This window comes from Buteo buteo, chromosome 6 (genome assembly GCF_964188355.1).
Source record: "Buteo buteo chromosome 6, bButBut1.hap1.1, whole genome shotgun sequence".
NCBI classification, from domain to species: domain Eukaryota; kingdom Metazoa; phylum Chordata; class Aves; order Accipitriformes; family Accipitridae; genus Buteo; species Buteo buteo.
The window spans coordinates 83,322-110,062 of record NC_134176.1 but is presented as its reverse complement, the minus strand read 5'-3'; positions in this window follow the sequence as shown (position 1 = coordinate 110,062).

Sequence of the window (26,741 nt, the reverse complement as noted above, 5' to 3'; positions counted from 1 at the left end):
TAATGAATATGTATGTAGAACATGTACTTAACCTGCACAATTAGGCCCGACGGCGCGCACGACTTTGGTGGGACTAGCCCCCGTGCTGCCCAGTGCTGAATAAACATACCTACTTTACAATATCACCAATTGTGGAGTCTGTTTTCCGCATGTCACCATCCCTCTTTTTTTATCCTCTGTCTCTGCCCTGCAGCCCATCACTACTTTGTCTTTCTCCATTTATCCGTCTGTCTTCTTATGCCAATCTTGTTAATTCCTCCCTGTCTGCCCTTTAGCCCTTCACAATCCCCGCTGCTCTCACCTGTCTGATGCTGTGTCTCTATTTTTCAATTCCTTTCTCTGCCCTGTATTCTGGATACACTTTTACTTTCTTAGATTCTCTTGTTCCAGGTCCCTGTCCCTATGTTTTAACTTCTTCCCTCACTGTCCCATAGCCCATTGTTGTCTTTATTATTCTCTCTCTGTCTGGTTCCCTGTCCCTATTCTTTATTTTCCCTCTCTCTCCCCTTTAGATCATCAGTGTTTTTGGTATTTCTCAGTCTCTGTCATCTACCTCACTGTCCCCTTTTTTAATTCTTCCTTCTGCCCTGTGGCTCATCACTAATATTTGTTTTTCTCCATTTCTCTGTCTGGTATCCTCTCCCTTTTTATTAGTTCCTCCTCTCTGTCCTGTAGCCCATTGCTACCCCCCTCCCCCCGCCCCATCTCTCTCTGTCTCCCTTCTACTTTTCAATCCCCCTTCTCTGCCCTGTAGCCGATCACTGTTGTAGTGAGTTTGTGTGACAAGCTGGGGCAGGGGAGTGGGCAGGGGCTGCAGGGGTGGGTTCTGTGAGAAGACACCAGGACTTGTCCCCATGTTGGGCACAGCCAGTTCCAGCTCCAAGATGGAGGTGCTACTGGTCAAAGCTGAGCCAACCAGCAACACTGGTAGCACCTCTGTGATATTTAAGAAGGGCTAAAACAATGCTGTGCAGAAGCTGTCAGTCCTGCAGACACCACAGTCAGTGAAGAAGGAAAAGGAGGAGGTGATCCAGGTCCTAAAGCAGATTCCCCTGCAGCCTGCAGTGAAGACTATGGTGACACAGGCTGTCCCCCTGCAGCCCACGGAGGTCCATGGCAGAGCAGATATGCACCCTGAAGCCGATGGGGAACCCCTCGCCAGAGCCGGCGGATGCACCCAAAGGAGGCTGTGACGCTGTGGAGAGGAGCCCACACTGGAGCAGGTTTTCTGGCAGGACGTGTGGCCCCATGGGAGTGACACCACACTGGAACAGAAGAACGCGAAGAAGGAAGGAGCAGCAGAGACAACTTGTGATGAATGACTGCAACCCCCCGCTCCCTCTCCCCCTGTGCTGCTCGGTAGGAGGAGGTAGAGAAGTCAGGAGTGAAAATGAGCCCAGGAAGAAAAGAGAGGGGTGGGGGGAAGGTGTTTTTCAGATTTGTTCATATTTCTTGTTATAAGCGGCGACAAAAAATTGTACGCCAGCCCATGGGTAATCCAATCAAAGTTTATTGAAGCAAACGGCAAACAGGCAAAACAGCGCTGGGCAGCGGGGGAGTCTCCGCTCTACCAATGGCGCGCACCCCCCCCCCCCTTCAGAGTCCCCTTTTTAGTTTTTTTTTTGTTGCCAGGTTAGAGTCCAGAGTCCGGGCCCACGTGGGCTTGTTTAGTATCTTCTGTGATTGCACGCCTTGTTGCTGGGGGAGTAGTGGGATGAAGGCTGTGGTAGTCTTCTGTGTTTCTTGTCATCTGGAGCATGCGTACTTTAAAATATCTCCTTATTAGGCATTGACAGCTAATACATCTTGTTCACTTAGCAAGACATTGCAGTTACAAAGTTTCCAACCGCACCTGCTTGCAAAGGCTAACACTGCCTTGCAAAAACGAACACATTGTGCAAGGCTTACAGAACTGGTTTGATTAACAAACACATAAATTTATCACATTTCTCATTATTGTACTCTGATTTTGACTGACAATAAATTAATTTCCCCAAGTTGAGTCTGTTTTGCCTGTGACAGTAATTGGTGAGTGATCTCTTTGTCCTTATCTTGACCCACAAGCTTTTTTGTTGTATTTTCTACCCTCCTGTCTTGTTGAGGAGGAGGAATGATAGAGTGGCTTGGTGGACACTCGTCAGCCAGGCAAGGTCAACCCACCACAGTTTCCTTCTATCAGGCTCCCTGTTCCTGTTTTTTAAATCTTGCCTATGTTTCTTGTATGTCATCACTTTTGAAACTTCCTGCCTCTCCATCCCTATTTAAATTCTTGCATGTTTCTTAAACCCAGTTGCTTTTAAAATTTTCTTGCTACTTTTCCCTCTCTTTGTCTCCCTGACCTTAGTTTAATTTCTCGCCTGTGTTTCTTGTACCCTGTTGCTTTTCAAATTTCGTTCTTAACGTCTCCCTCTATGCAGCTCCATGTACCTACTTTTTGATTCTTGTACCCTGTTGCTTTCAAAATTTTCTATGTTTCCTTCTATCCATCTCCCTGTCTCTAGTTCTTAACTCTTCCCTCTCTGTCCTGTACCCTGTCACTTCTTACCTTTTCTGTCTGCCTCTCCGTCTGCCTCTCCCTCTGTCTGCTTGTTAGCTCTTGCCTATGTTTCTTGTATGCTGTTGCTTTTTGAAATGTTTCTCTCTACCTGGCTCCCTGTTTCTGTTTTCTAGTTCTTGCTGTTTCTTCTCCTGTATCACTTGAGAATGTTTCCCTGTCCCTTGTCCTGTGTTTATCTTCTTGTCCTGCCAGTCTCTTCCCCTTCTCTCCCCTGCTTCCTATTATTTATTCCTCCATCTCCATCCCTGCTGTTCTGCTCAGTCTCTCTGCTCTTCTCTCTCTACACTGTTTTCCTGCTTCTTGTCCCTCTCTTGTTCCCAGCATCCAATTTCCTGGCTCCCTGTCTTGCACGCCTGTGTCCCTCTGTCCTTCCTCCTGCTTTTCTCTTCCCTTTTATCCCCCCATCCTGCTGCCTTTGGGCACTGAGCCTTGTAGCCAACTCACTGCCAGGATTTCTTATATGTATTAATGAATAAATTTTTCCTGCCTCCTCTGTCTCCCTGGATGTGGCTAGGTGCAGGGGCAGGGATGATGTGCTGTGGGGCTTTGGCAATGGCCCCTGTTCCTGATGGGCTCCAGCTGGGGCTGGGATGGCCCCAGGTGTGGCCAGTGAGGCTGAGGATGGGGCTGGCCCTGCTGTGTGAAGGGGCTCCAGCTGTAAAGGGGGCTGCCTGGGCAGGGGAACTGGCTGAGGAGGGAGTGCAGGGGGGTCTGGCTGGCTGGTAGGTGCCTGCAGCAAGGAATGGCCAGTCCCTGTGGCAAGGAAGGATCCCTCTGAGCTGTCCCTGGCCTTTGTTGGCTACATGCGTGAGCCACTGTGTATCAAAGCAAGCCTTGTGGATGAGGAGCACTGAGGTGTCCACTGCGTGCTGCCGAGTACGTGAGGGTCAGGCAGCCGGCACTGGGGAGGAGGAAGGGGCAGAGGCAGAGAGAGAAGCATTGGGGTGGTGAAGGTCTCCTGCCAGCACCAGGAGCTGTGGTGAGTCGCAAGTCCTCTCCTTTACATCCTGGCCCACCTCTGCCTGCCTTCCTCTGTCTCCCTCTCTGCCTGCCCACCTATGTGTATGGCTCCTCAAAACTTGTTATTCTTCTGTCAACTCTGCCCAGTACTCTGTTGCCTTTTAAATTTTTCATATGCCTCTCTCTAACCAGCTTCTTCTCCCTGTTTTTAATTTTTTTCTGCACTGCCTTGTACCCCATTACTTTTAAAATTTAATTTCTATGTCTTCCCCTCTCTGTCTCCCTGACCCTATATTTTAATTCCTCCCTCTCTGTCCTGTACCCTGTTGCTTGAGTCTGGCTGGGCATCGGTCAGTTGGTGGTGAGCAATTGTTTTCATTTGCTGTTTGGGTTTTTTTTCCTCTTACAACTTTTTTAAAAAATGTCTTTTTAATTATTAAACTTTTTATATCAACCCATGAGTTTCTCACATTTACCCTCCCGATTCTTCCCCTATCCCACTGTGGGGGAGTAAGTGAGCAGCTGTATGGTACTTAGTTGCCAGCCAGGGTTAAACCATGATGGTACATCTACTTTTATGAAGCTGCCTATTGCTATTTTTTAATTATTTCCTGCCTGTTGTGTACCCTGTTGCTTTGAAAATTTGCTTTCTAGGTCTACTTTTATCCAGTTCACTGTCTTTATTTTTTATTTTTTTTCCTCTCTGTCCTGTGCCCCTGTGTCACTTTTAAATTTCCTTCATATTTCTCAGTTTTAGTTCACTGTGGCTATTTTAATTTTATTTTTGTTGTCCTGTACCCAATCACTTCTTAAATTTTCCTTCTATGTCTACTTGTATCGAGGTGTGTATCACTGTTTTTTAATTCTTTCCTCGCTATTGTGTACCCCGTTGCTTTTTACTTTTTCTTTCTATGTCTACTTTAACCTATTCACTGTCTTTAAGTTATTCCTGTCTGTCATGTAGCCCATCACCTTTTAAATTTTCTTCCTATGTCTGTTTGTTTAGTTAGCTGTCCCCATGTTTTAATTCTTTTGTCTCTGTCACATACCCTGTTGTGCTGGTTTTGGGTGGGATTGAGTTATTTTTCTTCCCAGTAGCTAGTATGGGGCCACGTTTTGGATTTGTGCTGAAAACAGTGTTGATAACACAGGGAAGTTTTTGTTATTGCTGAGCAGTGCTTGCACAGCGTCGAGGGCTGTTCTGCTTCTCACCCTGCCCCACCAGCGAGCAGACTGGGGCTGAACAAGGAGCTGGGAGGGGACACAGCTGGGACAGCTGACCCCAACTGACCCAAGGGCTGTTCCAGACCATATGATGTCATGCTCAGCATATCAAGCTGGGGGAAGGAGAAGGAAGGGGGGACATTCAGAGCGATGGCATTTGTCTTCCCACGTAACCGTTACACAGGATGGAGCCCTCCTTTCCTGGAGATGGCCGAACACCTGCCTGCTGATGGGAAGCAGGGAATGAATTCCTTGTCTTGCTTTGTTTGTGTGCACGGCTTCTGCTTTACCTATTAAACTGTCTTTATCTCAACCTGTGAGTTTTACTTTTTTTTCTGATTTTTCTCCCCCATCCCGCTGCAGGGGGGCAGCGAGCAAGCAGCTGGGTGGTGCTTAGTTGCCAGCTGGGGTTAAACCATGACACCTGTCACTTTTTTCAAATTTGCTTTCTATGCCTACTTTAACCTATTCACTGTCTTTGTTTTTTTAATTTTAGCCTCTGTCCTGTACCATCTCACTTTTTCCTGTCTTGCACTCCATCACTTTTAAATTTCCTTTCTATTTCTTGATGTAGTTTGCTGTCACTATTGTTTAATACTTTCTTGTCTGTCCTGTAGCCTGTTGCTTTTTAGATTTTGTTTCTACATCTTCATTTCTTTAGTTTGATGTCCCTATTTTTCATTATTTTCCATTTTTCCTTATTCTGTCACTTTTTAAAATTTTCTATCTCTGATAACCAGTTCTGTCCCTATTTTTTAATTCTTTCCTGTCCTGTATCCCATCACGTTTTAAATTTTCCTTCTATGTCTGCTTTTATGATGCTGCATATTGCTGGTTTTTAATTCTTTCCTGTCTGTCCTTTACCACATCACTTTTAAAATTTACTTTCTATGTATCTCTTTTTCAGCCTATCAATATTTTTTTTTTCCTTTGTCTTACTCTCCATTGCTTTTAAAATTTCCTTTCTATGTCTGTTTTAGTTCGCTGTCCCTATTTTTTCCTTTATTTTCTTAATGCTGTGCTTTTAAAATAGTCTTTCTATGTCTTCTTTTATCCAGTAACTGTTTCTAATTTTTAATTCTTTCCTGTCATGAACTGCATTACTTCTAAAATTTTCTGTCTACTTTTATGTAGTTCCCTGTCCCTATTTTTCAACTTTTTATCTCATAATCCTTTTCCTTTTCAAATCTTTTTTTCTAGGTGTACTTTTATCTTGTTTTCTGTCCCTATTTTTAATTTTTTCCTGTTTACTGTATCTTGTCGCTTTTAAAATTTCTGGTTTATGTCTACTTTTATCAAGATGTCACTCCCTTTTTTTACTTTTTCCTGTCTGTCCTGTACCCCATCTCTTTTAAATTTTCTTTCCTCATCTATTTTTAGCCAGTTTGCTGTCTTTATTTTTTAATCCATTCTAGTATGTCCCGTACCCAGTTGCTTGTAAAATTTTCTTTCTATGTCTTTGTCTGTCATGTCTCAGTTTCTCGGGATGACAACTCAGGTTTGCCGATTCCCAGGTCAGGATTAAAGTGATATGACACCAGGGATCCTTTAACTCACAAAATTCAACTTTATTCGCTCACGACAAAAATTGGCATGAAACTACGTCAGTAAACTGTGTAACCTGTGCTAACCCTGCATCACCAAACATGTACTACAGGCCTTGCTTATTTTTGGATCAATTCAGGGAAGAGAGTATGGAGACCCCTTCTGTCGAGTCACGAGGTTCAGAGCAGACCACTTTGCTTTATAGACTCCTTCTCACAGAGGAGCCTAGGGGCAGCTGGATCCACTCCTAGTCCCAGACTTGGTCAATGGTTTATGTCTACAGGGATAAGATGTAGGGATTACAGAAAAGGAAAAAGAAAGAGAGAAACAAGGCAGAGAGAGAGAAGAGAAAGATTTCACCAGTCCTGGGTCCAGCATTGGTTCAGTCAGCTGAGGGGTCCAGTCCCAGTGGGCTTCCACACCTGGGGCTTCAGGTTGTGTCCTTTTATACTCCTTGCCCCTCATTCGGGCAGGCACTCAAACTTATTAGGCTAATGAGGTGTCATGAGCAGTTTGTGAGCCTTTGGGACTTGGGAGTCGTTTGGGGGGTAACTTCCCCTTCCCTGCAAACATGATCTTTTGTCACTGTATGGTGAGCTGTCCTGCTGAGCATATCAGAACAGCCTGGTGAATTGCCCTGCTGGCATATCAGAACAGCTTGATCAGAACAGGGAGCTGTGCACCCTCTGGCATGCCCTCCCCCTCCTGTTGCTGATGGGTGCTGATCTGCTTCTTTTCACCTGTGGTGCCTTGCTATGCAGAGTTTGTTGTTAAGCAGAACTTGCCCCACCACAATGTTTGAGACATTAACTCTTTCAGCCTCTCACACTGCCTGTTTAGGGGTTTTTGCTATTTTAAAATGTTTTCCTCTCTTAATGCCTTCACTTTTGAATTTTGTTTCTTTGTTCACTTTTATGTATTTTTCTGTCTCTATTGTTTCCTTTTTTCCTATCTGTTCTCTACGTTATGACTCTTAAAATTTTCTATGTCTACTTTTATCAAGATGTCTAACCCTATTTTTTTATTTCTTGTGTCCTGTTGCTTTTATCTACTTTTATCCACTTCACTGTCTTTATATTTTATTCTAGTCTGTGCTGTGTAATTTAAAAATGCTGTCACTTTTAAAATTTTGTTTATTTAGCTTGATGTTCCTGTTTTTTATTTTTTCCTTTATTTTCTTAATCTTTTTGCTTTTTTTTTTCCCTACATCTGCTTTTATCTACCTCCTGTCCCTACTTCTTAATTCTTGTCTGTTGATGTCCTGGTTTTGGCTGGGATAGAGTTAATTTTCTTTCTAGTAGCTGGTATAGTGTTATGTTTTGGATTTAGTATGAGAAAAATGTTGATAACACACTGGTGTTTTCAGTTGTTGCTCAGTAGTACTTAAAGCAAGTCAAGTATTTTTCAGCTTCTCATGCCCAGCCAGCAAGAAGGCTGGAGAGGCACAAGAAGTTGGGAGGGGACACAGCCAGGACAGCTGACCTAAACTGGCCAAAGGGATATTCCATACCTTATGATGTCATGCACAGTATATAAACTGGGGGGAGTTGGCTGGGGATGGGGAGCCAGGTGCAGGGATCACTGCTTGGGAACTAACGAGCAGCTGCTTAGTTGCTGGCTGGGGTTAAACCACAACACCTGGGTAGGTTGTCAATTTTAGAATTTTCTTTATGTCTCCATTTATTTAGTTTGTTGTCCCTATTTTTAATTTTTTTTCCTCCTTTAATGCCTTCCTTCTTGAATTTCTTTTCTATGTCTACTTTTATCTAGTTTTCTGTCCCTATTTTTTAATTTTTCTCCTGTGCCTTGTACCCTTTTGTTTTTTTAAAATTTTCTTTCTATGTCTACTTCTATTTTTGGGGGGGCTCTTTTCTTGGTTCATCCTCAGGCTTTAGAGGATCTCCTCGGCATGCTTTTATCTCTGGGGTGTAATTTGCACCCCTCTTGGTTTGTCAGAACATCGCCTCTTCCTCAGAGCAGTCTTTTTGTCCTCTCTTCCATCTCGCTTGCCTCCAGTGGGTCAGTCTCCCTCATGATACCTGTACCATGTTCAAATCTCCTCCCGAGTATCTTTGTGCCCTCGAGCCTTCTTCTGTGTCTCTGTCTACCTCAGTACCCCACTATTTCTGTCACAATGCTTCCTGCGAGCATCCTTCTGTTCCATCACTATCCTGGAGTTCTGTAGCAGACTTTGTTTCTTTCTTATTCAGAGACAACTCTTCCTGAGGCTTTCATTGTGCCCCAGAGCACTCTTACCTTATTCACTGCTATCTTGGATGTCTCCATTCAGTCGCTCATCCCCTGAGGACATCTGTACATTGCTGGGACACCTTGAGTTTTGCATTGTGTACCAGAGCTGCCTTCTATCTTTCACTCTCAGCACCCTTCTCCCATCATCATGCCTCCTGAGGCCATCCTTGTGCCCCACACAGAGCCTCTTTTGGCTCTGTTGTGCACTTTGCACCCTTCTCCCTCCCTGAGAACCTTTCCTGATGCCATCTTTCATCTCCAGAATGCTCATGTTGTCCTCTATGCTAGCTAGGATACCTCTGTTCAGTCCCTAGTCCCCTGAGGACATCTGTAGTCTGTTCAAATCCCTTCTGGACTCCATCATGGCCTCAAGCCTTCTTTTGCCTGTCCCTCTCAAAAGCCCTTTGCTACTGTCACAATGTCTCCCGAGGTCTTAAATTTTCCCTGCAGCACACTTTTAGCTCTGTAAGGCCCCTTTGGACTCATTTTGTTGCAATGACACCTCTCTGATACTGAAAAGCCAGTCGAAGAAACTCTCCAAGACTTGTTTTGGAGTTTTAGAAAGCAGGCATTCTTTATCGAAGCGCTGGATGCAGGGGGGATATTTCCACCTAGCGTGCATACCACAGCTTTAGCACAAACAGGTTATAGAGAATAACTAATGGCATATTAATCAGATTAGTATACGTATACATAAAAATGATTATAACTGATTATCGTAGTACTGCCTACATCCGATCACGCGCAATGAAGGATCCCTTTGAGGCAAAGGGCTGCTTTTACCACCACGGACCCATTTGAAGTTCTTGTTGGCTGTCCTCGAAGTCTTTATTCTTGTCCTTGTTCTTTGATCTTGAAGCTTAATGCAGTTTCCATCACATGTGGTCAGTTTCAACATTGTTCTCATCTAGCTTACAGGAACTTCTAGTCATAAGAGCAAAAACCAGCAAAACTTATAAATAATTACTAGTTAATCACTTGACTACACTTTTGTAATTATGTCCCCAGCTACCCTTTGTCTACTGTTTCAACCATAATGTTAATATATGATCATTTATCAAATCTCACTTATACAGTTATCTAGCAGCAAACCAGTTTTCATCAGTCTACCTTCTAAAGGATGTGTTGTATTGTGAGCTCACCTGTTTAGCTCAAGTCCTAATTAGGGCACCTGCTAGCCTCTCCCTTTGCTGGAATTCCTCTACTCATTTGGTGTTATTTTTTTAATATGCTGAAATAAAATTTGTGATTTTAATTTTCCAGATGTGTTGTCCTAAGGGTGTGGTGATGCTCAGCAGATGCCCCATCCTGTGGGAAGCACCCCCTCCCATGGGGCAGGCAGTGTGGATTATCTGGTGTTGGGTCAAGAACCCAGAGTGGAATTGCTGTTGCAGATTATCCCAGATGAGTTTACCTACTGTGGATTACCTGGGTGGAGCCCCTGGTGAAGGTAAACCTCATGCATGCCCCCGCCCCCCCAACTGTGCATGTTCTTGCGCATGTATCTTACCACCGCAAACTATCCATCTAACCCACCTTTCCTGTGAGTTTTTTCCCATGCCGATTGGTGGGGGTGTCACCCTCTTCCCCCCACCAGCCGTGTATCCCTGAAGTTCCATGTTTTCTTGGTGTCATTTGTGGCTGCTGCCCCCCCTAAACCGCAGGGGTGTGGCTTCTGCTGACCCTTTCCTGCATGACTGCAGGGGGTGTCGTTGCCCCCCCGCCCTGGCCTGTCCTTGTGGGGCATGGCTGCTGCCTGGTCCCCCCCATGTATTTCCATGGCTTTTTGGTGGTTTTTTTGCGCTTTGGGACTCTTGTACCTCTGTTAAGGGAGTCAGCTGGAGACACGCTCAGGGGGACTCTGAATCATTGGCTATTCACAGTAAATAATTTATTTTGCAACCAGAGATATTTTGGAGATGGAATTCTTAAGGGATCTAATTCTGCTTTTTGATTCATTCCTATCCAGAAGGTAGTTCTGGTAGAAGTAAGGTGGTATGCACAGTCTTGCTAGAAATGAAGCAAAACCCCAGAGCATTTTGGCTTTTTTATAGGAAACTAAAGCACATCAATTTTGATAACAACATTGTCATTGCATTTAATGAGCTAGTTTCTTACCTAGTTTAGAAGGGCATCTATCGTTTTCTATCTACAGCCCAGAAAAACTAAGTTTAATTCCCTACCTGGTCACGTTGCTGATGCAATAGCTGTAGTACGGGAGCAAGTAGTGTCATTTCCTGGAGGGGTTACTTTCTCTGTCGAGGACCTTGCTTGCTGTAAATTTAAGGCAGGTGAGAATAGTGCTGCTGCTCCTCCAGCTGACTTTATAACTTCTGGTGGTTTGCCCTTCCCCTTTCCCAGGTGATTGCACTAAGGGTGGTGGGCAGAGGCTCGGGGTATTTGAGCTACAGCCTCTGCTGAGGGAGCTCATTGTGCTTCTGGGTTTCTCTGGTGTTGGTGCTCAGCTCTTCCTTGAGTCTTTTGCAGCTTTGGAGCTGGCTCAGCCCTTTGGGAAGAGGTGTCTGCCTGAGGTAAGAGCTTCAGGACCAGTCAAGGTTCAGCAGCATGTGTGGTAGCAAGTAACACTTGTATGCAGCTGCTTTTTTTTCCTTTCTTTTTTTCAGGTCAGTAATTTTGTTTTGAGTGTTCAGGGGTAGAAAGATGGTTTAATAGTATGCATTGTTTGTTTTTTTTAAATTCTTCATGCATTGTGTTTTCCTGGAATTCCCAACTTTATTGAAAAAGGAACCTTGTTTTTTTCACCCGTTCTGCTGTGTAAGTTGCTGATATCTCTCTTAACGGGACCGATGGTGACATTGTTTAGCAGGGGTTAAGGTGAGTGTCTTGTATGCATCTGTATATGGAGTTTTAGTATTTCTGAAGAAAGCAGAAGGGCTGTGAGGCACAGTGCCCTTCAGGGTTTGGGATGCCTTTCCTCATTGCCCACGTAATGCTACGTTGTCCCTAGAACCTTTGCAGCTTGTGGCAGGCCCTTTGTAGATTACAAGCCTTGGGACTTGACTTTATTTTGTGGGCATGTAGCAGAGCTCAGAGTCTCTGGGAAGCTGTAGGTTAGGAGGTGCCCCCAGAATTTGGGATGTGGCTCAGAAGAGCGGCTCCTGAGGAGTTGCCACTGAAGGGGGTTCAGGGGTGCGAACCGAGGGCAGGAGGTGTCAGGAAGCAGTGGGGTTCCTTTCCTGACAGTTGAGGAGAAGAAAAGGGGTTTCTAAATTTTTGGGACTGCTGGGGAAAGGGAGGAGGGTTCACCAGCCCTTCTCAGAGGAGTTTTGCAGTTGGATTTGGATGTCATAGAATCGTAGAATGGTTTGGGTTGGAAGGGACCATACAGATCCTCTAGTTCCGCCCCCCGCCCCCCCCCCCCCTTCCCCCCCGCCCCGCAATGGGTAGGGGCACCTTCCGCGAGATCAGGTTGCTCAAAGCCCCATCTGACCTGGCCTTGAATGCTTCCAGGGAGGGAGCATCCGCAGGTTCTCTGGGCAACGCGTTCCAGTGCCTCGCCACCCCTAGTGAGAAACGTCTTCCTAACGCCTAAACTAAATGTACCCTCCTTAGGACTAAAGCCGTTACTGCCTTGTCTTATTGCTGTACTCCCTTGTAAAAAGTCCCTCTACAGGTTTCTTATAGGCACCCTTTACGTACCGTGAAGTCTGCTGTAAGGTTTCCTGCAAAGCTGCATGCCGGTGAGGGGTCCGAGAAGGTGAGGTGGTAGTCGGCAGGGTCAGTGTTGAATAGCGAAGTATTATGGGGCTGCTTGGTTAAGCATTTACCTTCCATTCTGGAGGTGTTGTGTGGGCTATCTTTGAATTGGATGAGCGTTTGAGGTGAGCTGTGGATTAGTGAGGAGGAGCGTGGGGCTGGTGACTCTTCACGTTTGTGTGTCTCTATCTTCGGTACCGCGAGTGATGACGGCTGCAGGGTCTGACTCCGCAATGAGTGTGTAAGCGTAATGCGGTGGTGCTTGTGAGGAGTGGGGGAGTTGGGGAAGTAGTTGGTGTTGGCTGATGGGATGCTTACTCCCTTTTCTGGTTTGGTTTGGGTTTTTTGTTTGTTTTTTTTCCCCTGCAGATGACAAAGAGGAGCCTGGTGAGTGCAGGAATATCCCAGTTAGCCCGTGTGGTTTTTCTGGATGATGGATTCAGCCCCTCGGCCCTCTGAAAGCTAAGTTGAGGGCCCCAGGCTGGGGAGAGGCTGGGAGGAAGGGACGAAGCTGGGAATTGCTGGGAGGCGTTTTAAAGTGAGAGTAGGAGGGCAGGGCTGTCCAGGAGCAGTTCTGTTTGGGCAGATGAAGGGAGCGGGTTGCTTTTCAGCACGAGACCAGTGTGTGCCAGGCAGGGCAGTTCCAGCCTGTGTCCGTGGTGGCGTGTAGTTTGTGTAGTCTGTCTTCTGTGCTTAGACCTTCCTTGAGTCTCAATGCCTTCATCAGTCTTTGCGCTGGAGTGTGGGATATTTGGAAACAATGGACATATAGTGAACAATCCAGGCACAATGGACCTGATTATTCCGTGAACCAGAGGCCTCTGCAGGCAGCAGCCCTCAAGGACCTAGCGAAGATTAACTGTTGCTACAAGTTTGATGAAGCGAGCAGGAAAAGTAGAACAAGGCTAACTGTTGCTACAAAGTTTGCTGAAATAAGCACAAAAAGCTGAACAAAGTTGGGCCTACGTAACTGAAAGCAGGACACAAGACAAGATGCAGGCGGGGGGAACCATTCGCGTGATCAGATGGCCTTATCCTATCAAATTATTGTTTTAGGCGCATGGACAGCACATGTTAACCAATCAACAGATGGCTTACGCATGAGCAGGAACTAAAATACTTGTATAAACCAAACTATTTGGGCAATAAAGTGGCATCTGCTTTGATCATATTGATTGTGTGCAGTGTCCGTGACTTCCACGTCGACACCGGAGGAGCGTGGCATGCGCTTCGGGCACTGTCCCTAGGGTCTTGAATGCCCTTACTCATTGGCACTGTGCCAATCAGGTGCTTCTTTTCTTGTGCTCGGAGCTCTAAAGCATGGATCGGTCTCAGCGGCTTCTGGTCGGTCCTGTTTTGTGGTGTTCTTCCGGGCTGCTTTGGCAGCTCTGCTCTCTAGCCATCCGTTTTCTCGGACAGGGACTTCTTCCCCGCATCCTGACATCCTTAAGTCTTGATGCCAGGCTTCTGGCGCATCCATCATCTTGGTTTTGACAGTACCATCTTGTAACGGGCTGTTACTTTTGCCTCTTCTTCTTTGGGGCTGTCATAGAGCCTCCTTACTTTGTGGTTTTGGGCGCTGTAGGTCAATTTGCCGGATGGCACCTCCCGTCCGGGGGTCGTCATTCTTGCTGAGAGTTTTCTCTTTGAATCACCTTGTTGGTAGTGTTCTGTGTTGTGTGTGTTTGTACACGGGTGTGTTTGGCTTGGAGCTGCTCTGCCCGGGGCTGTAGAGTCAGGGGTAGGTGGAACAGCGATAAGAATCTATGGGTGAAACGTTGATGTGCCTAGACTGTTTAGGCGAGGGTTGTACAGTAATCTTGGCTCGAGTAGCCATCAGCGGGCTGTGTGGACAGCCATGCCGATAGTGTTTTATGGAGACGATTGAAGCCATGTGGCAGGGGCTGTTGAGGGGCAGTGAAGCGGATTTGACTCTCTAAGGTGTTAAGTCTTGCATGTGATGGGCTTAAAGTTTGGGCCCTTTTTTTTATTTCCCCTAAGATGGCAGGCTCTAGTTGGACTCCAGATAGTCTTCATAGATGGAATCAAGACCTCTGGAATTGTTAAGTTCTTGCTCTGCATCTTGGTGACTCATTCAATATGTCTTTTTTTCAGATGCAGAGGGACAATATGCATGCCACAGAGCGACGGAGGAGGGGAGCGGAGCAGCATAAGAAGGTGGGTTCGTGAGTGGAATCAGAGGGAAGATGCAGCCGGTGGCTCTGTGACTAGCTGATGGGGTTCTTTTTTTCTTTTATTTTGAAGGTACGAAGGAAGGAGCGAAGCGGGCCATCGGTACCGGAGGTGTCTTGGCAAGGCGAGCCATGATTACTGGGTTAAAGGAACTGTTCCTTTGGAGGTGTCGCATTGTTGGCAAAGTTGGAAGCATCCCTTGTTGTTTGTTTTTTGCAGGTGGTACGTGTGCCTTGACGTGGCAAGCTCTTGACGACAGAGTGGGGTGGTCGAGCGGCCAAGGTAAAGGAGAGGGAGTTGGGAATCGGTCTGGCAGGCTGAGGGTTTTGGGCGGCCTCCCAGCATGCGTCTTCTGCTTTGGTTTTTGCAGGTGGTGCACGCAGCCTCGGAGGGGTGAAGTCGCAGGCCGATGAGCAGTCTGAGAAGGTGAGGTGGTTGTGGGCTGGGCCAGTGTTGAATATCGAAGTATTAGGTGGTTGCTCGGTTAAGTGTTTATCTTTTGTTTTGCAGGCGCTGTGCGGGCCACCTTTGGAATGGGATGAGCGTTCAAGGTGAGCTGTGGATTAGGGAGGAGGAGAATGGGCCTGGTGAGTCTCACGACTGCTGTGCTAATTTTGTGTGTCTTGCTGTCTCAGGTACCATGAGTGATGATGGCTGCAGGGTCTGACTCTGGAATGAGCAGGTAAGCATAACGCTGTGGTGTGTGTGATTAAGTGGGGGGTTGGGAAAGTAGGAAAGTAGTTGGTGTTGGCTGATGGGTTACTTGCTGCCTCTTCTGATTTTGTTGCTTTTTTTTTTTTTTTGTCTTCACTGCAGATGATGAAGAGGAACCTGGCGACTGCCAGATGGTCCCAGTTAGCCTATGTGATTTTTGTGGAGGATGGATTCAGCCCCTCGGCCCTCTGAAAGCTCAGTTGAGGGCCCCGGGCTGGGGAGAGGCTGGGAGGGAGGGATGAAGCTGGGAATTGCCAGGAGGCGTTTTAAAGTGAGAGTAGGAGGGTAGGGCTGTCCAGGAGCAGTTCTGTTTGGGCAGATGAAGGGAGCGGGTTGCTTTTCAGCCCGAGACCAGTGTGTGCCGGGCGGGGCAGTTCCAGCCCATGTCTGTGGTGGTGTGTAGTTTGTGTAGTCTGTTTTCTGTGCTTAGGCCTTCCTCGAGTCTCAATGCCATCATCATTCTTTGCACCGGAGGAGCGTGGCATGCGCTTTGGGCACCGTCCCTAGGGTCTCGAATGCCCTTACTCATCGGCACTGTGCCAGTCATCTACTTCTTTTCTTGTGCTCGGAGCTGTAAAGCGTGGATTGGTGTCAGAAGGTTCCCGCTGGTTCTCTTTTGCAGCACTCTTCCGGGCTGCTTTAGCAGCTCTGCTCTCTAGCCGTGTGTTGTCTTGGACTGGGAGTTCTTCCCTGCACCTTGATGTTTCTAGGTCTTGATGCCAGGCTTCTGGCACATCCATCATCTTGGTTTTGACAGTACCATCTTGTAACGGGCCGTTACTTTTGCTGCTTCTTCTTTGGGGCTGTCATAGAGCCTCCTTGCTTCATGGTTTTGGGCGCTGTAGGTCAATTTGCTGGATGGCACCTCCCGTCTGGGGGTCATTCTTCTTGCTGAGAGTTTTCTCTCTCTTTTTGAATCGCCTTGTCTGTAGTGTTCTGTGTTGTGTTGGTCTGTGCATGGGTGCACTTGGCTTGGAGCTGCTCTGCCCGGGGCTGTAGAGTCAGGGGTAGGTGGAACAGTGATAAGAGTCTATGGGTGAAATGTTGATATGTCTAGATTGCTAGTATCGAGGGTTAAAAGTTTTTTGAGACATTGCATGCCAGTAGGGGAGTGGATTGCAAGTAGATTGTGAGGTAGAATATAGTAAGGCAGTAATTGGGCGTGGGTGTTAATATTGTTTATGTGGACACTTTGTGGTAAGCTTCTAGAAATGGTGAAGGCATTGAGGTTTTTGTTTTTGGAATTGGTGGGAAGCAGGTGTTTGGAGCTGTGGAAGATTTCTTTTTATGCCGAGGGTGAAGTGCATATTCAAGAGTTTTGTGTGTTGGTTTTGCAGGTGATCACAGGCCACGAGGCGTTTGAAGGAACCTCGCATTTAGGCGATGTGGCTGCTACGGAGGTTGGACTGTGACATGTGCCACTATGGAAGCTAAGTATCTGGTTGAAAATCTGTGTATGGTGCAGATGGTGTGTGTTGAAGCGTTGCTGTAATGGAAGGGCAGTTTGTGGGGAGCTTGGAAGGCGGTTGGGCTGGGGCCGGGGGTTTTGCAGGCAGGGTGATTTTTGAGGCCCCGGGTGCTGTGAGTAAGGGGCGATGGCCCCTTGACACCCTTTGGCTGCGGGATGGGTTAGTTGAGAGTGAGGGCTAGTGTGTGTGTGATCTGAATGAGTGGTGTGTTGTGAATGTGTGTAACTTTGTGGGGTTATGTGGTTTAGCTTTTCAGTGGTCTCTTGCAGGGTGGATGTAGAGATGTTTGTTAGGCAATTAGGAAAAATTAAAATACAATTAGAATAAAAAATCCCCAGCCAGGGGATATTTTTTTTTTCCCCCAGCTGTGGTTTTTTTTTTTCCCCTGGTCCTGGCCGCTCTGTGAGGTGGTGTTCATGGCCAATGTTCGGACGGGGGTCAGGCTTGGGCCACGGTTCTGGCAGGCAGGGCCATTTTTGAGCCCCCTGGTGCCGCAGGCACAGGGCCATGGCCCCTTGAGAATGGCAGGCTGTTGGATGGATGAGTTGAGAGCGAGGGCCGGTGTGCATGCGATGTCAATGCGTAGTGTGTTGTGAATGTGTGTAACCTTGTAGGGTTATGTGTTTTGACTTTTTAATGTTTTTTTTTTCCTTTCAGGTTGTACAGGTGAGATGTTTTCCAGGGAATTAGAATTGAAAAAAAATATAATTAGAATAAAAAAACCCTAGCTGGGGAATTTTTTTTTTTTCCCCCTAGCCAGTTTTTTTTTTTTTTTTTCTTCCCCCAGTCCTGGCCGCTCTGTGAGGCGATGTTCATCGCCAATGTTCGGATGGGGGTCAGGCTTGGGCTAGGGTTTTCACAGGCAGGGCGATTTTTTTCAAGGCTCCCAGGAACGGTGTTCCCATGGAGCACTGCCCTGGAATGTGGTAATTGCTAGTCAGCACAGGGAAATATGTTGTTTGGTGGATGGTCTTTGGAAGACAGTTGAGGATTTTGCGGGTGAAGGGTGGGGGGAGTTGGACTAGATGGCCAGCATGGAGTAGGCCAGGGTTGTGAAGTGCATAAGGGTAACTGTATTTTTCTGTGGTGGGTTTGTAAAATATTTGGGTGCTCTTTGTAGTTTGTGATGTAATGATACTTTTCGATTTCTGTTTTTGTGCCGAGGTGTGGAAGCGGACAGTCTGTCAAGATGAGCGGAGCTTACTCGTTTTCTGCCCGGGAACGGGGATCGTGCAGGTAATGTTGCCACAAGGAGTAAAACTTCTGGACGTGCAGCGATGGATGTAATGGGAGCGAGGAATGTGGAAAGGACCGCTCTGTAGAGAATTGCAGGTCCTAAATAGTGGCATTTCTTCTGCAGGTAATGCTAAATGTTTGGAGTTTAAATGTATTTGTAAAAATAATGCTTAAAAGAGGAATAAAACTAATAGTGTCAAATATTTGAGCAGTGAGGCCATAAGTGTGTTCTATATATTGTAGAAAAAGTACATTGTAGAATTGGACTGTAACTACTGACATAGCTGAATGTATGTGGAATCAGTAATGGACCAAATGAAGGAAAAAAAAAAAGAAAATGAAAAAAAGACAGGCACTGAGGTCTCCTTGTGAGAATCACAGTACTAATGGCAATCACAAAGGCAAGTGTAGAGCGAAGCATGCGCGTTTAGTGCCCGTAGGTAAACTTAGGTGTTGAAGTAAGTGAAAGTGTCTGTTAGAATGAGGCATCGAAGGGAGAGTTGTAGATACCTCGAGGTAAATGTAGCTGCTGCTGGGTTAATAGAAAGGGTGTGTGTTACTGGCTGTAGTAATTGCACGAGTTTGAAATGGGCTCTGTAGCTCCATCAATCTGAAACGGGCTCGGCTAGCGGTGCGCCGCCCAAACGGGCTCGGCTAGCGGTGCGCCGCCCAAACGGGCTCGGCTAGCGGTGCGCCGCCCAAACGGGCTCGGCTAGCGGTGCGCCGCCCAAACGGGCTCGGCTAGCGGTGCGCCGCCCAAACGGGCTCGGCTAGCGGTGCGCCGCCCAAACGGGCTCGGCTAGCGGTGCGCCGCCCAAACGGGCTCGGCTAGCGGTGCGCCGCCCAAACGGGCTCGGCTAGCGGTGCGCCGCCCAAACGGGCTCGGCTAGCGGTGCGCCGCCCAAACGGGCTCGGCTAGCGGTGCGCCGCCCAAACGGGCTCGGCTAGCGGTGCGCCGCCCAAACGGGCTCGGCTAGCGGTGCGCCGCCCAAACGGGCTCGGCTAGCGGTGCGCCGCCCAAACGGGCTCGGCTAGCGGTGCGCCGCCCAAACGGGCTCGGCTAGCGGTGCGCCGCCCAAACGGGCTCGGCTAGCGGTGCGCCGCCCAAACGGGCTCGGCTAGCGGTGCGCCGCCCAAACGGGCTCGGCTAGCGGTGCGCCGCCCAAACGGGCTCGGCTAGCGGTGCGCCGCCCAAACGGGCTCGGCTAGCGGTGCGCCGCCCAAACGGGCTCGGCTAGCGGTGCGCCGCCCAAACGGGCTCGGCTAGCGGTGCGCCGCCCAAACGGGCTCGGCTAGCGGTGCGCCGCCCAAACGGGCTCGGCTAGCGGTGCGCCGCCCAAACGGGCTCGGCTAGCGGTGCGCCGCCCAAACGGGCTCGGCTAGCGGTGCGCCGCCCAAACGGGCTCGGTCAATGTGTTACTTTTCTTAAAGGGGCTGAGGTACTGTGTAACTCTGAAATGGGCTTGATTACTGGATAATATGTGCATAATATGTGGGTTTTTTTTATTCTGTATCTCACTGTTCCTGTTGTCCTTTCTGTTCTTCTCTTTCTCTGACCCTTTGTGGTGCTCACTACTCTTTTTATTCATGTCTTCTCTCTCTCTCCCCCCCCTCCCCCCCGTGTATTTCTCACAGTGTCTCTCTGTCTCTTGTCATTATTCTCATCTGTCGCTCTCTCTTACTTCCTGTCCCATCGTATCATGTTGTATCTGTTCCTCCTGCTTTTTTCTCCATCTGTCCAGATCCCTGTCCCTTTTTTCTTCGATTGCTGGCCCTCTGCCCTGCTTCCTCTTGCTCTCTTTTCCGTGTTTCTCTCTGCTCCATTCCTTCTTCCATCCTTTCTAACTGTATCTCCCTCTCCAGCTAGCTGTCCCTTCTATCTTCTCTCTTTCTCCATATCTCTCTCACAGCCTATCAGTCACAGTTGTCTGTTACTCCAGTGCTGTCCTGCTCTGTCCCTCTTTTCTCACTCTCATTCTGTCATGCTCTCTGTGTCTTTTTTGGACTCCTCCATCTCTGTCCTGCAGCCTATCACTATTTTTTTCCCTCTTCCATTCCTTTGTCCTTTTTCCAGTCTTTGTGTCTCTCTCCCTTTGTTCTCCCTCCCTTCCTTTTTTCCTTTCTTGCTATATCTCTGTTCTGCTCCCTAGAATAGAATCAAATCGCATTGAATCAAATCATGAAATTTGGAAAGGACCTCTAAGATCATTAAGTGCAACCATCAACCCAACACCACAGTGCCCACTCAATCATGTCCCAAAGTGCCACATCTACATGTGTTTTGAACACCTCCAGGGATGGTGACTCCATCACTACCCTGGGCAACCTGTTCCAATGCCTGACAACCCTCTCAGTAAAGAAATCTTTTCTGAGATCCAATCTGAACCTCCCCTGGCGCAACTTCAGGCCATTTTCTCTCATCCTCTCTCTAGTTACTTGATAGAAGAGACCAGTACCCACCTCGTTACAATCTCCTTTCAGGTAGTTGTAGAGAGCGATAAGGTCTCCCCCTCAGCCTCCTTTTCTCCAGACTAAACCACCCCAATTCCCTCAGCCGTTCCTTATCAGACTTACACTCCAGGCCCCTCACCAACTCGGTTGCCCTTCTCCGGACACATTCCAGCAACTCAATGTCTTTCCCGTACCAAGGGGCCCAAAACTGAACGCAGTACTCGAGGTGTGGCCTCACCAGTGCTGAATACAGGGGAACAATTACCTCCCTGCTCCTGCAGGCCAGGATGCCATTGGCCTTCCTGGGCACACTGCTGGCTCATATTCAGCCGGCTGCCAACCAGCACCCCCAGGTCTTTCTCTGCTGGGCAGCTTTCCAGCCACTCTTCCCCAGGCCCACAGCTCTGCACGGGGTTGCCGCGACCGAAGCGCAGGACCTGGCACTCGGCCTCCTTGAACTTCACACAGTTGGCCTCGGCCCATTGATCTAGCCTGTCCAGATATCTCTGTAGAGCCTTCCTACCCTCAGGGAGATCAACCCTGCGTCCCAACTTGGTGTCGTCTGCAAACTCGCCGAGGGGGCACTCGATCTCCTCGTCCCAATCGTCAATAAAGATGTTAAGCAGAACCGAGCCCAACACCGAGCCCTGGGGAACACCACTAGCGACCTGCCGCCAACCGGATTTAACCCCATTCACCACAACCCTCTGGGCTCGTCCATCCAGCCAGTTTTTCACCCAGCAAAGAGTACACTTGTCTAAGCCAGGAGACGACGGCTTCTCAAGGAGTATGCCATGAGAGACACTATCAAAGGCCTTGCTGAAGTCAAGGTAGGTAACATCCATAGCCTTTCCCTCATCCACCACACGGGTCACATGGTCACAGAAGGAGATCAGGTTGGTCAAGCAGAACCTGCCTTTCGTAAACCCACGCTGACCGGGCCCAATCCCCTGCTTGTCCCGGACTTGCCACGTGAGCGCTCTCAAGACAAACCGTTCCATAATCTTCCCCGGCACCGAGGTCAGGCTGACAGGCCCGTAGTTCCCCGGATCCTCCCTCCGAACCCTTCTCGTAAATGGGCATCACGTTGGCAAGCCTCCAGCCCTCTGGGACCTTCCCTGTTGACCAGGATCTCAGATAGATGATGGAGAGCAGCTTGGGAAGTACCTCTGCAAGTTCCCTCAGTACTCTTGGATGGATTCCATCTGGGCCCCTAGATTTGTGAGCATCCAGATGGCATAGCAGGTCACTAACTATTTCCTCCTGGATTAAGGGCGGGGGAGGGGTATATTCTGCTCTTCATCCTCACCTTCCAGCCCAGGAGGCAGAGTACCCTGAGGATAACTGGTCTCCCTATTAAAGGCTGAGGCAAAGAAGGCATTAAGTACCTCAGCCTTTTCCTCATCTCTGGTGGCAACGTTCCCTTCCGCATCCATTAAAGGGTACATATTCTCCTTGGGATTCTTTTTACCGTTAACGTATTTGTAAAAACATTTTTTGTTGTCTCTTACGACAGCGGACAGATTTAGTTCTAGCTGAGCTTTTGTCTTTCTAATTTCCTTTCTCTATGACCTAACAAGATCCCTGTACTCCTCCCAGGTGGCTCGCCCTTTCTTCCAGAGATGATAAACTCTCCTTTTTTTCCTGACTCCTAGCAAAAGCTCCCCGTTCAGCCGGGCCCTTAGTTTGCCTCGGCGATTTGACTTGCGGCACGGGGGAATAGCCTGGTCCTGAGCTGTTAAGATTTCCTTCTTAAAGAACGTCCGTCCCTCCTGGACCCCTTTGCCCTTCAGGACTGTCTCCCAAGCGACTCTCTCAACCAGTGCCTCAAAGAGGCCAAAGTTTGCCCTCCGGAAGTTCAGAGCGGTGGTTTTGCTACCCCCCTTCCTTGCCTCACCAAGAATTGAGAATTCTATCATTTCATGGTCGCTAGGCCCAAGACGGCCTCCAACCATCACACCTCCCACCAGTCCTTTCCTGTTCGTAAACAATAGATCTAGCAAGGCTCCTCCCCTGGCCGGCTCACCTACCGCCTGTGTCGGGAAGTTATCTTCCACACACTCCAGGAACCGCCTAGACTGTTTACTCTCTGCTGTGGCATATTTCCCGCAGGCGTCTGGAAAGTTGAAGTCCCCCACGAGAACAAGGGCACACGCTTCTAAGACTACTGCCAGCCGCTTGTAGAACGATTCATCCGTCTCTTCAACCCGTTCAGGCGGTCTATAACAGACTCCCAGCACAATATCTGCCTTATCGGCCTTCCCTCTCATCCTCACCCATAAGCACTCCACCTTGTCGTCACACTCGTGTAGCTCTGTACAGTCCAAACCCTGCCTAACATAGAGAGCCACCCCACTCCCTCTTCTACCTTGCCTATCCCTTCTGAAAAGCTTTTAGCACTCCGGTCACGGGAGTCATCCCACCGTGTTTCCATGATGGCGACTAAGTCATATCTATCCTGCTGCACAATGGCTTCCAGCTCCTCCTGTTTTTTTAGTGGTCTCTTGCAGGGTGGATGTAGAGATGTTTGTTAGGGAATTAGGAAAAAATAAAATACAATTAGAATAAAAAAAACCCAGCTGGGTGGTGTTGGTTTTTTTTTTTTTTTCCCCCTAATCCCAGCTGCTCTGCGAGGCGGTGGTCATGGCCAGTGTTCAGATGGGGGTCAGGCTCGGGCCAGGGTTTTGGCAGGTGGGGGGGGGGTTTCAAGGCTCCTGGGAACGGCGGTCCAGTGGAGCGCTCCCCTGGAACATGGTAATTGCCACTCAGCGCAGGGAATTATGTTGGTCAGCGGATGGTCTTTGGAAGACAGTTGAGGATTTTGCGGGCGAAGGGTGGGGGGAGTTGGACTAGATGGCCAGCATTGAGTAGGCCAGGGTTGTAAAGTGGGTGAGTGTAACTTTATTATTCCATGGTGTGTTTGTAAAATATTGAGGTGATCTAATGATATTTATAATTGTTATGTCTAAGTGTGGAAACGGACAGTGTGTGAAGAGGAGTGGAGCTCACTTGTTTTCTGCTTGAGAACAGGGATCGTGGAGGTAACGTCACCTCGGGCAGTAAAACTTCTGAACGGGCAGTGACGGACATAATGGCAGTGAGGAATGTGGACAAGACTGTTATGGTGGAAAATGCTCTATAAAACGTTGAAATTAAATAAAATAAAAAGTAATAGAATATGGCATTGCTGCTGAGTGTATGTAAAGAAGTTTTTACGTAAAAAAAAATAAATTTACTATCACAGCAGACGTCATTTCAAAGTGTATCTTTTGAAGTTGCAATTGTAAAAAGGTATTGCAAAACTTTGAAGTTGGTATTGTAAAACTTAAATTTAAAACAAACCCGCACTAGCCGCTGGCTCATAGCTCTTTACTCCCGGAGACTAAGGTAAAGTTAAAAAATTTACTCCCAGGGCAGAAACCATTTTCAACTGCAACGTTGCAGTAGAGCAGTGCTTTAACTTTAAAATGTGCAGTACTGCTGTGCTTAACTCAGTCAAAGGCAAGGGCTCGGAGGTCAAAGGTCGTGGGGCTCAGAGGCCATAGGCCACCAGGCCCAGGGGTCAAAGCTCATCACAGCCAGGGGCTCAAAGATCATGGGCTCAGGGGTCTAAAGTCACTAGGGTTAAAGGTCACCGGGTGAAAGCTCATGGGGTCAGGGGTCAAAAGTCACTGGGGTCAAGGTCACCGGGATCAGGGATTCAAAAGCTCAAAGGTCATGGGTTGGGGTCAAAGGTCACCGAGTCAGGGGTCACGGGGGTCTGGGGTGAAATGTCACTGGGGGCAGGGGTCAAATGTCAAAGGTCACTGGGTCAGGGTAAAAGCTCATGGGGTCAAAGGTCAAAGGTCACCGGGGTCAGGGGTCAAAATCTCAAAGGTTCAAGGGTCAAGCTTAAAGGTCACAGGTCACCAAGTCAGGGTCAAAGCTCATGGGGGTTGGGGTCTGGGGTCAAAGGTGGCTGGGTAAGGGGTCACAGCGTGAAGGAGTCAGGGGTCAAAGGTCACGGGGTTAAAAGGTCAAAGGTCACAGGCATCAGAGGGCAAGGGTCATGGGGTAAAAGGTCAAAGGTTGCCATGTTGGGACCAAAGGTCACGCGGTCAAAAGGTCAAAGGTCACCGGGTTGGGGGTCAAAGGTCATGGGCCCAAGGTGAAAGGTCACCAGGACAAACATCATTGGGGGTCAAAGATCACCGGGTAGGCGTCAAAGGGCACCAGGATAGGGTTCAAAGGCCTTTGGGGTCAAAAGCTCAAAGGTTACCACATCAGAGGGTCAAAAGGTTAAGTGCCAGGGTCAAAGGCCACCGACAAGAAGTCAAAGGTCACCCACCAGGGGTCAGAGAGTCACCGGGCCAGGGGTCAGTGGTCACAGGGTGAAAAGGGCCATTGGGTCAAAGGTCACAGCATGGGTTCGCAGCCTCAAAGGTCACGGTGTCAGGGATCACAGTGTCATGGCTCTGGGCCAGGGGTCAACTTCCCCAGTTGATATACTGGCTGGGACATCCTATGGTATGGAATACCCCTTTGGCTCGTTTGGCTTAGCTTTCTGCACTCCCAGCCTCCACTGCCAGGGCACTATGAGAAGCTGAAACATCCTTGACTTAGTATGAACACTGCCTAGCGACAACTAAATCATCAGTCTTTTATCAACATTATGGTCATGTTAAATGCAAACTACAGCACTATACCAGCTACTAGGAAGAAAATTATCTCTATTCCAGCCAAAACCAGGAAATTCCCTCTGCTCTTTACCTCATTTCTTGCCAAAATTTCTACCTATGCCTCCCTCTATCTGGCTCCCTCTTCCTCTTCTTTATTTCTTCTCACTCTTTCCTTTACCCTGTCGGTTTTAAAATTTTCTTTATACGTACATCTCTCTCTAGCTGCCCGGCCTTATTTTTTAATTTGTGTCCATGCGAATCGTACCCCGTCACTTTTTGAATTTTGTTGTCTATTTCTCCCTCTATCTTCCTCCCTGTCCCTGCTTTTAAATTGTTCCCTGTTTCCTGTACCCCGCTGCTTTCTCGTTTGTTTCTATGTATCCCCCAGTCCATCTCCCTGCCTTTATTTCTTCATGTTTTCCTATCTGTCTTGTACCCTATTGCTTTTTAAGTTTTATTTCTATGGCCCCCTCCATCCAGCTCACTGGTCCTATTTTGGAATCCCTCCCTTGAGCTGGGGAAGGGTCTGCCCAGGCACACCCACCCGAGGGAGCTGATGAAGGTGAACCGTCCGAGGAGGGAATCCAAGGGGGTCCCGCAGGCAGCCACGTCCAGCAAGGAACAGCCAGCCCCCGTGGCAAGGAAGTATCCCTCCGAGCCATCCCTGACAGAGCGCGCCAGTAGCGCACAGCGCCGGGAGCTCGGTGCATCCGTCAGCCACGCGCACGAGCCACCGGGAAGCCTCACGGGAGAGGAGCGTTGAGGTGCCTGCCGCCGAGGTAGAGAGAAAAGCATCGGGGCGGTGAAGGTCTCCCACCGGCACCGGGAGCTGCGGAGAGTCACGCATTCTGTCGCGTGCATCCCGCTCCATCTCTGCCACCCTTCCCCAGATCTCTGTTCGCCTCCCTGCCTGTCCCTCCTTCTGTCTCTCCCTCCACCGGCCCACCTGCCCGCCTGGCTCCCGAAAACTTGTTACTCTTCTGCCAACTCTGCCCTGTACCACTTCAACTATAATTTTTTTTTCCCTACATTTCCCTCTGTGGCTCCCTATTTTTTACTGCTTTCCCATGTTTCCTGTACCCAGTTGCATTTTAATTTATCTTTCTACATTTTTCCTAGCAATGGCTTTCAGCTGAGTGGCAGCCATATCGGGGTCTCCTTCTGAGGCCGATGCCCACCACTTCAGTAGCCTTCTCGAGCTGGGAAGGGGGGGCGGGGGCTGCGCCCTACCTGCACGAACTGCCATGCCATGCCCTTTCCGACACACCACGCCCTGCTTGCCGCGCTCCCGGTTGCTGGTGCTCCTCAGGGCCATTTAAATCTTCTGCGCTTGCCCCTGGCAATGCCCACGCCGCGTCAGCCTCTCTCGCGAGAGCTGCTGGCTCTGCGCTGTGCCTCTGCTCTTCCCCGGGGCTCCTGGGCCTCGGGAACCTCCCAGTCCGCCTCAATCTAGCGCTTAGCCGCCAACTTACCGTTGCGTCTGCTGGCCTCACGGCAGGATTTTGCAGGCGAAGGGTGGGGGGAGTTGGACTAGATGGCCAGCATGGAGTAGGCCAGGGTTGTGAAGTGCATGAGTGTAACTGTATTTTTCTGTGGTGGGTTTGTAAAATATTTGGGTGCTCTTTGTAATTTGTGATGTAATGATACTTTTCGATTTCTGTTTTTGTGCCAAGGTGTGGAAGCGGACAGTCTGTCAAGATGAGCGGAGCTCACTCATTTTCTGCCCGGGAACGGGGATCGTGCAGGTAATGTCGCCTCAGGGAGTAA